Source organism: Rhipicephalus microplus, chromosome 10, assembly GCF_043290135.1.
Source record: "Rhipicephalus microplus isolate Deutch F79 chromosome 10, USDA_Rmic, whole genome shotgun sequence".
Lineage (NCBI taxonomy): Eukaryota > Metazoa > Arthropoda > Arachnida > Ixodida > Ixodidae > Rhipicephalus > Rhipicephalus microplus.
Window position 1 is genome coordinate 91,003,158 of NC_134709.1, and position 18,467 is coordinate 91,021,624.

The following is an 18,467-nucleotide window of genomic DNA, read 5'->3' on the forward strand; positions in this document are numbered from 1 at the left end:
AAGCCGTGTTGTCGGTCATTGATTAAATTATTTTCCTCGAGAAAAACTGAGAGATGCTTGCATATAATATGTTCTGACACCTTCGCAAATGAGCAAAGCAGTGAAATCGGTCTATAGGCAGAGACGAGAGAAGTGTTAGGTGATTTGGGTATAGGGATTATTTTTCAGAATTTCCAGTCATCTGGAAGTGCGCGCTGTGACAGTGACTTCTGAAAAATGATGCACAAAAACTTCGAGCACCATTCAGCATACCTCACAAGGAACGCGTTAGGTATGCTATCAATACCAGGCCTCTTTTTGGGATCTATGTTAAGAAGCAGAGACAAGATTCCTTCCTCAGATATTGCAAGGTCACTTATTGGTGGGATATCATGAAGCGTTTTTGAACATGGCCTTCTCCCATCGTCACCAGTAAACACCGAACAAAAAGATGTGTTAAATAATTCTGCAATATAGGCACCGATTGTGGAAATAGGCATTCATACACACTATAAAAGCACTATAAAAGCCATCTTTAGCCTCTAATTCATGCTCATATATTAAAGCGGCACAATAGGAATGCAAAGAACAAAATAAGCATTTGCCTAAAGTACAGTCTCCACTTATCACTTTCAAATGTGCAGTGATGCTACTGGCTTAGGCTGCATTGGAGCAGCTTTTTAGCAGACAAAAATGTGTTTTGGAGCTGCAAAACTCGCTTTCAGAGCAGGTAATGCTAGAGTCAATTCTAAGACACCTATTGTGTTTACGAAGAAATTCGTAAACAGGAGTTGTGTCAAGTCGACGTTCCGACAAGCTGTCTTGTCTGCCTAAGAACAGAACTGTTCTGTTCTAGCCTTCCACTTGTTGAAACGTCAGAACGACACAACCCCTGTTCACAGATTTTTTCATTGCAAGGTTCCATCCACCCCTTTCTGCCATTTCTTTAACACCGTGTTCATGAAACACGAATGATAAAATTACAATGGGCTGCACGGTATTGAAGTATAACAGTGTAAAAAAAAAATGATATCACCGACAGATAACCAAACCATATTTATTAGACAAAGCCAATGATAACATTTAAAACCACAGCACAATTATGACCTGACTGAAGATCAGTTGACTGCCGATTCTGCGGAAGCCAGATTTTTAAAATATGCTTGGAAATTCAGAGGCTTTCACAAGCCTTATAGCATCACAAGCCTTATCAACGTCCATGAATAAAAACATCTGAAATTTTCAATGCTGAACCTCTTCGGCATACGATTTTTTTAGCACAAGTACGAGTCAGCCCCGGTTAGCATATGTGAATGTGAGCGTGCATGAATGATTACCGGTCGGTGAGTACTCCACGTGAGTGCAGGTTAGTATACACGTGAGTACCGGTCAGCTAGTATAAACAATGAGTCAGTGCCTCTTGGTGTGTGCGAATGGGAGTATGCACAGAAGTGAATACCAATCGGTGAGTACGGACATGAGTTCCAGCTAGTAAGCATGAACATGAGTGTACACACAAGTGACTACCGTTCAGTGAGCCCCGTATGCGAGTACGATTACGAGTGAGTGCCAGTGTGTGCCTCCAAGCACCAGAACGTATTTGGCATGGTTAGACAGGATAACACTGGTATTTAACTCCACTACAAGGTTTCTATCTCCCTAGTGGTTTAATGAGCTTAGTTTTATTTAGTGTTTGCTCCTTTTTTTCCTTTTCATTTAAAGCGAAGGACAGGTTACACTTGGAATATCATGAAATGCTTCTACAAACGGGTCCAAGCTCGTCAGAAAATGAAAACTCGTGCGACGTGCTACGATACAGGCGGGAAACGTTTTTTTTTTTTTTTTTTTTTCCAGGCAAGATCGTCGCGAATGCCAGAGGCGAAACGGCATCGGCGAGCAAAGGCGTGCCTAACCCAAAAAGACACGGGGGGAAAAATGATGAAAAAGAAAAAACTGCGCGGAGACGCTGTGAACGTCCGCAGGAAAAGATTGCCGCAAAACGATAAATTCTAGGTCGTCGCGTGCAGTGGAATTCGGCCACGGTTTCCAACAAGACATCACTTTGACGCGACGGGTTGAACCATCGCACCTGTCGACATTGTGCAAACGAAACAGGCGGAAGCATAATCGCGAGTTTGGCTAACCGGTGCATGTTCATCGTGGATTAACCACGGAATTACTAACAGCGCAAAAGAGAACACGGGCAGTAGAAAACACCGGACAGAGCTGTGTCCGTTTCTCCTACTGACGGTATTCCAACTCCGTTGCGCTGTTACATTTATGCCGCGAAACATACAGGCAGCCGGGATTCACTTTGAACATCGGAAGAAGTTTCTTCCGTTGTGCTGCGCGGCGGAACTGTAGACGTCTAATTAAGCTGGGGTCCGATAAAAAGTGGAACCCGGAAGCGAGCCGCATTTCGCGTGGACCCACTTTGCACCTTCGGCCAGAACACGATAATTAACGGACGCGCCATGGGCAAAACGTAAACAGAGAAGCCTGTGCAGCGCCCGGGCCTTCCCGCGTGCACTTGTTTTTGGCAGGGGGCTGTGCTTGACACTTGTCAGCATTCGCGCGTGCATTTACTCGGACATGCGTGCGCTACAAGCGCGCCGTGCTTCAGGTGAGCCTGTCGAAAAGTGGCGATCGGCAACGGAAATATAGGGCCGGTAGGGTCGATGTGCTGGGAGCTGGTCCGGCAGGTTTTTGCCGAAATCGAGACCACAGGCGACGGCGCCGATGCGAGGTTCGCTCATGGTGGGGAGGTAGCAGCCACATCATATTTGAACGCACACGCGGTCCGATAAATGTAGAAAGGGGCTTACCTTTCCGAGCGCACGTACAGGCAGCACTCGGCACCGCATAGCACAGGTGTCACCGGAGACAAGCGAAGAAAGCGGCAAACAAAAACGCAAACACGAAAACAATAAGTCTACCTACAACACTACTCGGCGGGCGCAACCTAAACAAATAAACACAAACAACGATGTCCAGGGCGTTTTCAAGTTGCGCTGAAAAAATGTGTGCAGTCCGCCGTCGAAATAAGGCGCTGCTGACGTATGCTGTGAACGTTTTGAAGGTTCGTTCGATTCACCTGAACCTGCTAAACCAGTGCTGCACTTTGCCATTCGTTTCAGTGGTGCAGCATTTACGACCTCCGAACTTTGTTATTCGTTTTAAAAGGTGCAGAAAAGGGGCAGCACTGGTTCACAATTTTCCTGCACTTCTTACGCTGACGGTGCCGGCTTCGTGCAGCCACGCAGCCGTTTGCGCCTCATAAACTGTCTGCATGTGCGATTCACCGTCAGTGAATGTTTGCTGAACGGTGTAAATCAAGCGAAAAGAAATAAGGCCTGCACCTTGTCGGCACATCGTCATTCGTATCGGGTGTCCTGCCGTGCCTGCACCGCTGAACTCACGCTGCCCAAGTTCTGAACTTTGCATGCACAGCCGTCAACCGGCTCCGAATGGTTCAGGTGAATCGAACGGACCTCACAACTGGTGCACATTATTTGTTGAATATCCCAACACACTTAACAAGCAAACTTTGCGGTTCAGTTTGATGCCACCGCAACATGCAATAAACAAAGACAAATATTAAATTGTTTTGCAATTCTACCTGTTTATTGTACTTTTGAATGTCTTTCTTGTAAATTATTTTGGCGCGCTGTTTGAATGACACAAGTCGAGTCGCTCTAACACAAGTGTGGCAGCTTGGGCTAGTTGGTATGGCATGACGATAGTTATAGCGCGAGAACAAAACGACGACACAGAGACAGTCTTTCGTGTCCTTCTTGTCTCTGTGTCGTCGTTTTGTTCTCGCGCTATAACTATCGTCATGCTAACACAAGCCTCGTTTACGGTGAACGAAAGTGTACACAAAAGCATTGCTATTTACGCTACTTTAAAGTTCCTTGCAACTTAACAACTCCAGACTTAGAAACAAACTGCGATTTCATGACACTGTCTCATAGCATCCAAATGTATTGATACAATAGGTGCTCTGGAAACTCAGATGAGCTATACTGGTTATAATTTAAAAAAATCGTATCATAAATTCAATAGCATTCTATTTGCTCCTGGAATATAATATTCAAAAAGCTAAACATTTCTCATATAGTTATTGAACAATCAGAACCGACTGGAGAATCCCAAAACAACGAAGCTTTGGAACCATTAAAGGTCATTTTACTTCTTTTATTCACTCAACTATCAATGCCTATGTAGCCATAGCTTTCAAGAGACTTCCGATGCTACACTGACTGTTGGGTGAAGGCGCTTATTTTTCTGAAAACTCAACTTTTACTCGGATTCTGTTGCATTAACCAGTTTCTGTGCTCATTTTGTACTAAGCGAAAATGAAGAATACGACTGCATATTGAGCTTTATGAATGAAAACGCGTGCAAGCGTTGTATATTTTTAACTTGCTCTTGCAGATAGAGTTTGCAACACTGTTAACCCACTTTTGGTGCTAAACTTAAAGGTTTATCTTTTTCATTACATATTAAGCTGTACTCGTAATGTTTGGTTCAAAATTGTTTATGTATAAATTTATTTCCAATGCAGGCGACAATGGGCTCCTGCAGTCACTGCTGTGAACATTCTCACCTCAGTTAATCATCATATTTGGATTAACACTCTCAGTTACCTAAAAGTAAGTGGTAATGTTCTTTGGTAAAAGTTACTGAATAATTATTTCAATAAGTAAAAATTCAGGGACCCTTAAGCTTCGCCTTTAAGAGTTGAACGCGATAGCGAAATCCAGCTCCAAGTGCACCCATCAACCACTAAGTGCATACTTATTCATATGTTTTGTTACATACACATGCACGCACACAGTAGATTGGACCAGCGCGCGCTATTATCGCCGAATGGGCTCGTTTTCGTCGTGACACCTGTCGAACAAAATGCGTTACAAGGGCCCTGAAACACTTTTTCAAGTAACCATGGAATGAATTCACCAGAAGAGCTTATTGCCTCACGAATTCAACACCGCAAAAACTTTAAGAATCCATCCAGTGCGAGTGGAGTTACAAAGGTTTGTCGCATGCTGCAATCGCATTCTCTCTTCTCTCGTCCCGACGAAAGCGCTGGAAGCTAAGCAGGGAGGGGTGGCAGGGCAAAAAAAAACTACCTTGCCTCATGACCTTGAGCCCTTTTTTTTCTTCGAATGGTCGGCTTTTTCAGTGTGATCGCGCATGCACACGTGGATAAGTAGCGGTTTCCCGCGGCTATTTCGGTAAAGTTTCGGTCACAGACGCGCAGACGATTTTTTGCTCGCAACCAACAAGGCCGACGCCGGCGGCGGGTTTTCTGCGACACCAGCTCTTTAACGCTATCGCGTTAAAATGTGGTGTTATAGGAATGGTTTAGAATTAATGTTTCACTAGCTATTCTGATGCTATTCTGTTTGATAGACACGATGTCAGCAGTATTCAATGTATATTCGTATTGCATTCAGTTCCGAAAATTGATCACTTTTCGCACACCCCTCCTGTTTATACCTTGATGTCTGGGGCGTAGCCAGTGGGTGGCCCACCGAGCACGTGCCCCCCCCCCCCCACCAAATATTTTTCGCCATGGTATGATCAAAGTATATTTTGGTTAACAGGATTTCTTCCATCATGAGAGCTTGGCAATCATGGCTTTTTTGAGACACGGCTTAAGTGAACTCCTCATACGAAATGCAATGGGCAAGCAGACAGGTGACTATTTCAACGTTTTTTTTTTAGTTTTTAGTAGCCAGCTAGTACTTTCTAAAATAATTTCAGCCCACGTCAAGCTTCATTATATTTACAGTTTCTTTTTTGTCGAGAAAGCAAGGCCGCTAAACTTGACAAAGCAAACAAAAACTAAAATACGTATTTTGAAAAAAAAAACTATCATTTTCGACTCTCCGTTCTCCTCAACTGCACCTACGCAGAATAAGCTTAGGAACATCGAGAGACACTTTTAGGTGCACAGCGCTAAAGTGGAAAACACGGTGCGCTGGTATAGCAAAGAAAAAATGGGAACGGTCTGTGAACACGTTTTTTGTCAATGCAGATGAAAAGGCAAAAAAAGAGAGGTAAATGTGGCTGTTTTATATTGAAATATTAGTTACAGTGAGTGGCCAAAAACGCAGCTGCCATAGCTTTCAACGGGGTATACTAGTTCACACACTGATCCGAAAGGTAATAAAGAAGTACGTCGTCCTCTGAATAAGCTGTGCAGTTACCATGTCAAGTTTCATGAAATTTCTGCCAGAGCTTTGCCAGAGCTTTGATGAATTGCACCGTCAGCGTTCCATCGCCCGACAGAGTGTCCCACCGCCGGATTCGATCTCGGCCGTCGCACTCACAAATGCCAACGGTTGCCAAGAAAGTCTGTCCAACCAGATCAAAGACTTCATCAGGGAGGAAGTCACCCGACGGCTCTCCCTGCTGCCGCATAGCGACGCGCCCACCGCAAGCCTGCCTTCGACACTGCAGCAGGCCATACGCACTGAAATTTGTGATGTCCTCTCTACAGTGCAGGCCCCTTACGCATGCACTTCAGCAGCATCTAATCTCTCAGCTGTCAGCTACGCACCACCTGCACCATCTTCACCTCTCCGCTACGCAGCTGTGGTTGCGCGGCCCCCACCGCGTCCAGTATCCTTATCGGCTCCACCTCCTCCGGCAGCGCCTCCGGTTTACAGGCCCTCACCTCGCTTTTTCCGTCGATCTAATGAGTGGCGCACCCATGACAACCGTCCTATGTGCTTCGCCTGTGGCATCGCTGGCCACATTGCACGCTTCTGCCGCCGTCGCCCCACACTTGCAAACGCATACTTCGGAACTCCTACCTACGCGCCGCAGCAGGCCACCGCATCTGCATATGAACAAAGGCGCTCAGACTCGGATCGCCGCCCGTCGACTGCTCGTTTCCCATCCCCTCGTCACCGATCGCCATCGCCTATGCGTCATCGACCACCTCCTGAGGAGGGAAACAAATCAGTGCAGTTCCGGAGGCAAGAACTGCAACTTGTGCGCAATTCTCAAGGCCTCCGTTTTCGCCACAAAATGTTGTTGATGTCGATGTTAAGGGAGTCGCCACATTAGCGTTAATTGATACCGGGGCCGCCGTTTCTGTGATGGACGCCAAATTTTGTCGGAAACTGAAGAAAGTGACCACATCTCTCAGTGGCATGGTGCTGTCCACGGCTAACGCGCAACGCATTCATCCCTCGGCTGTGTGTACGGCGCGCGTCGTCATCCAAGACGTTTTGTACGTCGTACAGTTTTTTGTTCTGCCATCTTGCTCTCATGACCTTATCCTCGGTTGGGATTTCTTATCACGTCATGAAGCTATCATCGATTGTTCCCGTGCCGAAGTGTCCCTTGTGCCAACATATGAATTTCCACCACCCGACCGGTCTCCTCGGCTCTGCAAACTCATCGCTGACGACGACATCACCTTGCCCCCGGAAGCTTCGGTCCCTATAAGCCTTTCATGTGTGGCGCAACCTGACGCCACGGTGGTGTTTACGCCATCTCTTGTTTTTACTGAACGCAAGGGCATCGTTCTCCCATTTGCCGTTCTTACAATTGCGTCTGGTTTAACCGTAATGCTGGTTACCACCACTGCAACTACCCCATTGGCTTACTTCGTGGTGAAACGTTGGGAGATGTGCAACCTGTCGACCATATCGATGATATTATTCTTCCCGACGAAACGCCATGACACATTGCCGCAATAACTCATGCGTCTGAGCCATCAAGTTTGTCAGCTTTCGACAATGCTATTGACGCAGACCTTCCCTTCTCGCATCGCCGCCAACTTGTTGCTCTCCTTAACAAGTTTCGCTCTTCTTTCGACTTTCAAGAACCTGCTTTGGGCCACACCATGACTATCACTCATACTATTGACACCGGCTCACATTCGCCTCTGCGACAGCGTCCTTACCGCGTTTCCGCCGAAGAGCGCCGCGTCATTACGGAGCAAGTAGACGACATGCTTAAACGTGGAGTGATACAGCCTTCTCAAAGCGCTTGGTCATCACCTGTGGTTCTGGTAAAGAAAAAAAGATCGAACCGTTCAATTTTGCGTGGACTATCGCCGCTCAAAGAAGATTACGAAGAAAGATGTCTACCCGCTACCACGAATAGACGATGCTCTTGACTGTTTACAAGGCGCCGAGTACTTCACATCCTTGGATCTGCGTTCTGGGTATTGGTAGGTGCCAATGGCTGAATGTGATCGCCCTAAAACAGCCTTTGTAATGCCAGATGGCCTGTATGAGTTCAAAGTCATGCCATTTGGGCTCTGCAACGCGCCTGCGACGTTTTAACGCATGATAGATACCATATTGCGGGCCCACAAGTGGAAAACTTGCTTGTGTTACCTAGATGACATCGTAGTCTTTTCAGCTGATTTCCCGACACATCTTCGTCGTCTCCATGAGATTCTGATGTGTCTAGCTTCTGCAGGCCTACAACTTAACACCAAGAAGTGCCACTTCGCAGCCCGAAAACTAACTATCTTGGGACACGTCATCACAAGAGACGGTGTTCTTCCGGACCCCGATAAGCTTCGAGCTGTCGCTGACTTCCCAATGCCCACATCACTGAAAGCCCTAAGAAGTTTCGTTGGCCTTTGCTCTTACTTTCGTCGCTTCGTGCGCAACTTCGCGTCCATCATTGCACCTCTGACTAGTCTGCTTTCCAACAGCAAAGGGATATCTGCATGGTCACCTGCATGTGACGACGCATTTCACCAGCTGCGCCGCCTGCTGACCTCGCCACCTATTCTTCGCCACTACGACCCCACTGCTGCCACAGAAGTTCACACTGATGCAAGCAGCGTTGGTCTTGGCGCAGTTTTGGCACAACGGAAAGGCACCCAAACCGAATACGTAGTCGCTTATGCAAGTCGCGCTCTTAAGAAGGCTGAATTGAATTACTCCGTGACAGAGAAGGAGTGTTTGGCCATAATCTGGGCGATTACGAAGTTTCGCCCGTACCTTTACGGCCGCCCTTTCGACGTGGTCACAGACTACCACGCTCTATGTTGGCTGTCCACATTGAAAGACCTGTCCGGACGCCTGGGACGTTGGGCACTTCGATTGCAAGAATGCGACATCCGTGTAGTATATCGTTCCGGTCGCAAACATGCGGATGCTGATGCACTTTCGCGATCGCCATTAACCCCAGATGTGGCTTCTCTGTCACCACTTTTTACCACCTTGTCACCAATAGACACCACTGACATGCTTTCGGAGCAGCGTAAAGATCCATGCCTTGCATTGTTACTCGACTACCTTAGCGATCCGTCTGCTGTCCCTTCCACGAGAGCGCTACGCCGACAAGCAGCCCACTTTTCCGTGCGAGACAGCATTCTGTACCGCCGCAACTACATGCCTGGTGGTTGGAAGTGGCTTCTTGCTGTCCCTACTCATATGCGTTCTGACATCTGCATGAATTTCCATGCAGATCCCCAAAGTGCTCACGCATGTGTCCTGAAACCTACAAAAGGCTGCGCTAACGACATTACTGGCGAGGAATGTATCGCTTTGTGCAGAAATACGTTCAGTCTTGCACCACTTGCCAACAGAACAAGACACCTCCCCGGCACCTTACTGGCATGTTATATGCGCACCCGTGCCGGGCTCGCCCATTTGAACACATGGGTATCGACCTCTATGGCCCCCTCCCATATCGTGACTCTGGAAGCTGGCGGATTATTGTTGGCGTTCATCATCTGACACGCTACGCTGAGACTGCAGCTCTACCGGCAGTGACCGCCCACAAAGTTGCACACTTCATTCTCTGCAGCTTCATTCTACGCCATGGTGCTCCACGGGAATTACTTAGTGATAGGGGTCGAGTGTTCCTGTTGGAGGTCATCCAAGCTATCCTCGCTGAATGCAACATCATCCGCCAGAAATCTACCTCAAACCATCCACAGGTCAATGGTCTCACTGAGCGGTTCAACCACACACTTGGCGACATGCTGAGGATGTACACCTCCTCCGACCACACCAACTGGGACGCTGTATTACCTTTTGTTGCTTTCGCTTATAACACCGCGACGCAAGCGACTACCGGTTTTTCCCGTTCTTTCTGTTGTACGGCCGCGAACCATCCCACCCACTCGACACCATACTCCCGTACCGCCCTGATGCATCGGAGTGCTCCCCGCTTTCGGAAGTCGCCAGATACGCTGAAGACTGCCGTCAGTTGGCTCGGTCTATGACAAGTGAGGCTCAAGGTCTACAAAAAACCCGACATGATGACGCTCATCACATAGCGCCTACGTTTCGTACTGGCTCCCTCGTGAGGCTTTGGGTGCCCCCGCACGTTCCTGGCCTGTCTTCTAAACTTCTGGCCCGGTACCATGGTCCATACCGTGTCATTGACGCAACCTCGCCGGTGAATTACATCATCGAGCCCCTAACACAATCGCCAGATTTGCGCCGTCGAGGACGCGAGACCATACACGTCGACCGTCTCAAGCCCTACTACGACCCCCTCATTGTGCCTACTCCGTGAGTCGCCAGGATGGCTGCTCTTCAACCCGGGGGGTATTGTAGTGGAGCATACGCACTAACGTGTATGCACCTTCCAAAGAGAAGAAAAAACCCCGTGCTTTGATTGCACGAGAACCTGGGCCGCCTTTGCCAGACTTGTCGTACGGCCATTTTTCGTTGCGACATCGTTGCGACTTCTCCGGTTCAATAAACGTCATCACAATATATATATATATATATATATATATATATATATATATATATATATATATATATATATATATATATATATATATATATATATATATATATATATATATATATATATATATATATATATATATATATATATATATATATATATATATATATATATATATATATATATATTTATAGGAAAGGAGGTATAGTTATAGATAAAAAGCGCGAGCATTGGGCCACGACTGACGTTTTTCTGCTCTGAGGGTTTGGCCAAGAATTCAGTGGTTGTGATTGATTTTGTTTATTCTTTTTTTCATAAACGTTTCTATAGTGTCCTAATTGATTAGCGAGTGTATTTTCATATAGTACGATCAGGCAGATGTCGTTTTCCTCACCTGGACCAGGGGCTTTCCTTTGGTCTGCTTCTCTTCCTTCGCAGAAATTGCCAGTGGATTTGTTTTTACGCAATGGCATCTCATCCGTTCCTGTAGCATTGGTCCCAAGCAACGATGGTATATACGGATGAAGAATTCAAAAATGATTCAGACGGAGTTAAGAGCCGCTACAACTCACTACCAAAGCATCACAGAGGTCAGACAGTTCGGCAAGGGTGGCATTCTTTGCTTCTCGTCTGACCAGCTCTGTGTTCGAGACCTACTAAAATGCTCGGTATTCGCTACCAACCCGGTGAGCGCATTCATTCCACCTCACCTAGCTTGCGTTAAAGGCCTCGTTCGGGGTGTCGATGTCAACTTGACCCCAACTAAGATATTAGATATGTTTTCAGAAGCAGGTGTGATAGCTATCTATAGATGTAGTCGAGTTGTGGACAAGAACGGGTTCCAACGCAGTCCGTGATTGCTACATTTGCCGGGTCGAATCGCCCAACTAAAATCAAAGCGTGGCCTTTAATATACAGAGTGGAGCCACTATCACCTCGTCCCCTACAGTCTATTAAGTGTTGGCGTTATAGGCACACAGTCAAAGGGTGCAGGTCAGTACCTAGATGCAGAATTTGTGGTGAGACGCACAACTCAAACGACTGTAAAAGTAATGAAGAAAAGTGTTGTCTTTGCCATGAAGCACACTGTGCTGATAACCCAAACTGCTCAGCCAAGGCACGTGATATCCAAATCCTTGAAATTGTAGACAGAAGGCGATGCGCCCGAAAGGATGCCATTGCTGAAATCCAAGCCCGAACTCAAGGGTATGCAGGAGCAGCTGCCCGCCATAACATAGCAATGGAAGCATCCTCTACCCTATCAATTGCGGACTTGATCGAGAAGGCTGTGGATAAGGCTATGCAGCGCCTTGCTACCACCCTATGTGAGTCGCTGTCGCACATTGTGAATAACCAAATCGCACAAGTATGTGGAGCACAGATAGATATAAGTACGGCTGTAGAAAATGCCGAGTCTGCACACCCGACAAGTGAGGCAGAATCTGAGATAACTCCACCGGATGCACTGTCTGCAGAGCCCTCTGGAGAAGGCGTTCAGAGGCAAAGCGAGCGTGAACAGGAAGCTTCTCAGGACACACAAGATATGGACATGGATCTCAAATGCCCAAGACGTTCTAGATCCCCTGTATCGAAAAAACCTGGCTCGCCGAAACATGTAAAAAGCAAGAAATACCAGAAAGACAACCTTTCAAAAACCGATTTTCTAAAAGAAAGTATTTTAGATAAGGTAGTTGCCGAAACCATTTTAACGAAATCATAGGGTCTCCTAAAATTATACATTGGAATTGCCGATTTCTTCACTCAGCCATAACAGATCTGTTATACCTGTCTTCCAAATCAATCCGGCTATTATTGCATTACAAGAAACTTGGCTATCCACACATCATTTATTTCACCTACCCAACTTCCAAACCTTTCGTCTAGACCGTCCATCCAAAGGTGGAGGTTTAGCTGTTTTTATAAACAATAAAATTAGTTTAAAAGTAAAAAACTCATACAAATGTATGTCTTCTGAATGCGAAATTTTCGCGTTAAATATTACCTTGCCAGGATACTTGACTTTCTCGCTAATAAACGTGTACTTTCCTGTAGGCGTTCAAGACACGAGATTGTTATATATGGCTGATAATTCAGGCTGTAAAGAAAAAATTATAGTTGGTGACTTCAACTCTCACCATAGCTGCTGGGGTTTTAGAACAGATCAGTGTGGACAACGGTTGTGGGACTGGTCGGTAGACAACAACTCATTGCGCCTTAACGCTAAAACTCCCACATTTATTTAAGGTCATTCACGCTCCACCTTAGATTTAAGCTTTGTAAGCTCGGCCATTGCTAGTACATCGTGGACAGCCCTTGATTGCGCCTCCAACAGTGACCACTTTCCAATAATGTTCGAAATCACTTGCCCCGTCAAACCATCACGCTTCCATTCCCAGACCTATATAAATTATGCAAAATTTCAACACGACCTAAAAACTGCTTTAGACGCTCCCTCTCAGGATGGAGATGACACTAAAGCTATGAAATTAAGCGCAGCAATTAAAAGGGCATACAAAAACGCTGAATTTGCTGTTAAATCGGCGAAGAGAGTACCTTGTAGCTCCTGGTGGAATTCAAACTGTTCACGAGATCACAGACGAAGACAGGCAGCTTGGAAGAAGCTAATACATAATCAGTCCCCTAAGAACTGGTCAGATTATAAATTTCTTGCCGCTGTATTTAAACACACGGTGGCTCAAGCTAAAGAAGAATATGATAAAAGACATTTCGATTTTCTCTCGAAATCTAAAAATAAGAAAGCTTTATTTGAATATATGCGATCTCGCAAAATCCTGCCGTGTACAGTAAATACTGATTATGAAAAACTATCAATGGAAGAAACGAAGAACTCTTTAGAGTCAATTGGCAGAGGTCTAGAAATTAGATTTTCTTCGACTATCTCTTTCAACTGGCAAAATTCTAGCATAAGCACTGACTTCAAAAACGTAACGCTGTCTCAAGCATCAAAAGTAATTCGAGATCTACCATCGTCAGCTCCTGGTCCAGATGGAATCACAGTTCCTATAATTAAAATTTTATTCAAGCTATCCCCCGGCGACGTCCTCAATCTTATAAACTACTCTTTAAAGAATGCCTGGATACCGTATGACTGGGAAATAGCTAAGGTAATCTCATTAATAAAAAATCAAGGATTAGTTTTACCATAGAAAATATCAGACCCATCTCGCTAACTTCGAACATGGTGAAACTCATAGAGAGGGTCCTAAAGGGCTGAATAAACTCCTGGATGACGAATAAGGTAATATTAAAGCCAAATCGAATTGGTTTTCGCTGTGAATGCTCAATTTGGTGCGCCCATGCGGATTTAGAGAGTCGAATACAGCTGGCTCGTAAAAGGAAACAGTACGCCGCATTAGTAACTCTCGACATAGCTAAAGCGTACAACAGTGTCGAGCACTCTATTCTACTGACCACCTTGCAGAGCCTACAGTTTCCTCATTATATAACTGAGTGGATAGCGGAATTCCTAAAATCAAGGGAATTGTATAGCGTGAAAGATGGCTGTTTTTCGCATAAATTCAAACAGAAACGTGGTGTTCCCCAAGAGTCCATCCTATCTCCAGCATTATTCAATATACTGATGAGCTCTATTCCAATTGTTCAGGATGTCAGTGTCTACTTTTATGCAGATGATATTGCGTTCTTCGCTGCAGAGAGCGACATTTATTCACTACATCAAAAACTGCAAAGATATAATAATACACTAGAAATTTGGTTGCAATCCATTTCATTGTCATTGAACATCAGTAAAAGTGCGCTCTTGGTGTTTCCTATAGCAGATACAGTTTCATTTCTGTATTGTATAATCGGGAACCTATTCCACAAGTAGATTCAGTCAAGTACTTAGGAATGATTTATAATGAAAAGCTAAATTGGAGCCCACACATTGAATATATAACAGCAAAGGCACAACGGGCGTCAGGTTAATTACGCAGGTTAAGCAACAGAAAATACGGGCTGCGCAGACACACGATGTTAATGATATATAAAATGTATGTGCGACCAATATTGGAATTTGGGTGTGTATTATTCTCGGGGGCCGCTGGTTATAAAATTAAACCGCTAGTAATGTTAGAGCGAGAAGCCCTGCGAATATGCCTGGGACTTCCCAGGTTCGTGGCGAATAATGTATTGTATCAAGAAGCGCGATTGTCAACACTCCTCTGTCGATTCCGCATTCTAACGGTTCAAACCTTCTTAAAGTTCTACAGTTTACCGGCGCGAAGATCAGAGTACGCATTTATCAGCGACCCTGACTCTTTCTTTCTTGCACATTGACCTCGATTTCATACCCCTCAGATAATTTTCGTTAAAAAGAAACTGAATTGCATAAATGTAGGCATTAGTACAGTAATTGAAACTAATTCCTCAACCCTCAACATTAGAATAGAGTACGATGAAATCTTCCCCCCACAAGCCCAGTTGCAATCTCTTAAATTTTTGACCACTACAATAAACGATTACTCGGTACATGCAGAAACAAAAAATGTAATAGCTACAGATGCTTCTGTCAACAATAAAAAGGCAGGCGTAGGAATTGCGTCTGATTTCCTCAGCTGGTATTTTTCAGTAAGGCTTCCAGAATTCACTCCTATATTTGAAGCCAAGCTAGTAGCTAATATTTTAGCTCTTCGTAAAATTCCTACGACTGAGACCAGTGCAATCATCCTAACAGACTCACTTTTGGTGTGTGAAGCTCTGACAACCTCCGAACAATCTCGTGCCCTAGCAGCGTTCCACACATTAGCACCGCCGCATTTAGAACTCCTATATTAGTGTGGGTCCCAGGTATCTGCGGATTACAATTAAATGAATTGGCAGATGCTTTGGCACGAGCATCACTCTATGGACCAGTAATTTCAGTACTTCCCGAGTTAGAATACTTATCAGGGTTTAGATATAGGAAATTCGCTATTTTTACAGATAGCTTAGAAAATATCACACAATGGACAAATTATCAGCACCTCAAATTTCCATGAAAAGCCCAGCAGAGTCCGTCAAAAAAAACTTGAATTTATAATCTTCAGATTCTGGTGCCGTGTCCCCCCATTAAATTTTTATTTACACAGAGCTGGCCTGACACTTTCCCCCCTTTGTCCGTTTTGCGAAGAATCAGAAATTATTGAACATTATTTTGGCTCATGTCGTAACTATGCAATAATTAGCAAACGACTTTTAGATATTCCATTTGCGAAGCTAGGTTGAAATTTAACCACAGAAAATGTTCTAAATTTTGGTGCCTCTGTTTTGGGAAATTGCCACTGAGATGCATTCGATGCGGTGTGTAATTTTATTCAAGACTGTAAACGTTTTTCAACATAAAGCTCACGTTAACAGGTACTCAAAAAAAAAACGGGTCGAAAAGTAATTTTTAAATCTGGATAAATTCATGACATACCAAATTATTCGGGTTTAGCAAAACCAGCTGTCTGACCGGCTCCCAAAATCAAGTTATAGCTATTAGTGTCTATACTTTCTTGTTGATTCTTTTTTCTCACTATCTAAATCCTTGGTTTCTTTTTTTAACATACTGTCTTCACAATACAACTCCCCCCCCCCCCCTTCCTTTTTTTTCGTTGTAAGCAATAATGCAGTTATCGTCCATATGAGACTATATGTTCTCTTGGCCAATCCCGCAAAGTGGGTATGAGCCATGGATTAGAGGCTACAAACAAACAATTATTCTATCAGTGTCTATTTTTTTGTTTTTATCCCACTATCTCAATCTGTGTTTTTTGTTTTCAATATACTTTATTCATTCTACAACTTTTTCCCATTTTTTATTGTAAAGAAAACTGCAGTTATCGTCCATATGAGTGTATATGTTCTCTTGGACAACACCCCAGAGTGGGTATAAGCCATGGATTCTAGGCTACAAACAAACAAATCAAAGAAAACAAGCGCTATGCGGCACTTGAAGACGACAGTTTTCTTTTTCTTTCACAATAAGAGCATCAAATATCATAGCCCCACGCATTGTAAATTACTACAATAACATATATCTTCCCATATTTGCTTCCACATATACCCATTATTGCTCAGGAGCAACAATTCATTCGGTATCAAGATTTCTTTGATGTATTTGGCGGCCACATTAATCAGCGAGCTTATAAATGTTCTACAACGCCTTCTGAGCCATTTTAAGTATAAAAGATGCCGTAGATTCCTGTTCCGCTGTAGGTGAACAAATTTTCTAGCGTCTGCCAAGCTTCTTTCACCATTTGTAAGATGCTGAAACAAAGCACTACGAAAGCACGATGCATTTTTACTTACGTATTTTTGGAAAGCTCAAGACGCTCGGTAGCGTTTGTCTCTTAGCGCCATAGGAGCCAGCAAGGACCCGAAGCATAATGTGTTAACTAAAGAAAAAAATGTTTCGGGGTTGTCGCCCCATAGCGCAGCAGTGGGCATCGAAGGGTTAGGGGTTGCTTGATTTTTCTGTACATTATGACAGATGACATTGGATGTCAACAACAAAGCTATAGGGATCCTGATTAGGCTCCGTGATTTGTACGTTAAGTAGCGATTAGTATAAAAGGTATGTGCTTCTTGGTGTTTTACGTCGTTCTGTTTCAATTATGATTAACATTTGTCTACTTTGAAAGCTTTTTTTTGCGTGTCTTGCATCCACGCACTTTCCCGTCATGGTACACAGACGTAGCCGGACGGCGCTGACGTACTGCTTCGATAGTTGCGATTGAGTGCAAACTTGGACAGCGTTTTGCAGCTGCTAGACGTGCCGAAGGGGCAGCTTCATTGCCTAAAGTCGGGGAAGAGTCGGGGAGGGGGGGTCAATTTTTGGCTGAGTACTTTAAATGTGTTCACTCTTTTACAACGCAAGGAGTTGACGTGCAATGAAAAAAACTTGAGGGTGGTAATGATATGTGGAATGCAGTAGAATGTGTTTAGCAAAAGTGTTTAACGATGTAGAGTGCATAGGAATGCAGTATAATACTTATTTTGAGAAAGGTGATTTTAAACAGCATTTGCATCACAGCCTAGGTCCTGCAAAAGTGGGTCCAGAGGTGTCGGAAAGCACCACAATTAAGGCTGAGTGAAGTGCTCGCCCATCGTTCACGAATTCATGCACGTGTTACATATCAAACTCAACTGAACAGTCAAGAAAACCCACAATCACTTCTTAAGAAGAAACACTTCTCAGTTGAGAAATTCACGCACGAATAGACAAGCACATCTACATATATAGGCCGAGGGACACAGTTTTTCTTGTTATTTCTTCACATAAGCTATAAAATCAAGCATGAGAAATCGCCGTAGTTGTGTACGTTCAAATTAGAAAAGACACTTTTATTTTTACAAAGCATTGCAAAGTCTTGCCAAGCGTCATTGGGGTGTATCGGAAAAGAAATAAGAGAGCGGCGAATAGCGTAGCCAGGAATTTTGTTTCTTTGGGGGAAGGGGGGTGGGGTTCAAATAAAATTATTTTCGCGCATGCGTTTGTATGAGTGCGTGTATATATACGCAAGCAAAATAGAAAAACTTAGAAGGTCTGAGTCCCCCCACCCCCCCTGGCTCTTGAAGAAAAAACATCTAAGTTCCTGGCAGCGCTCGGAAACGAACCTATAGGCTTACACTCACTACTGTCCCCCCCCCCCCCCCCAAAAAAAATACACACAAAAAAGCTAGGAAACTATTCATATATGTTCATTTAGAATAGTAAAGGCACAAACATTATTAGAAGTTTAATTGAGGTGTTTCTGAGACATACGCAGTTTGAAACCTTTCCGTATTGGTAAGCTAGCTGCCAGTTTGAA

The 18,467-nt window shown here is 44.5% G+C and overlaps 1 protein-coding gene across 1 annotated transcript in view; it reads right to left on the reverse strand.

The window, feature by feature from the left end:
- The window catches only part of LOC119181162 (multiple PDZ domain protein), a 354,670-nt gene extending 351,728 nt beyond the window's left edge, over positions 1–2,942 (reverse strand). The window contains exon 1 of the mRNA XM_037432350.2: positions 2,805–2,942. The gene's annotated coding sequence lies outside the window, so the exon portion shown is untranslated. The remainder of the gene's footprint in view (positions 1–2,804) is intronic.
- Between the last annotated feature and the right edge of the window lie 15,525 nt (positions 2,943–18,467).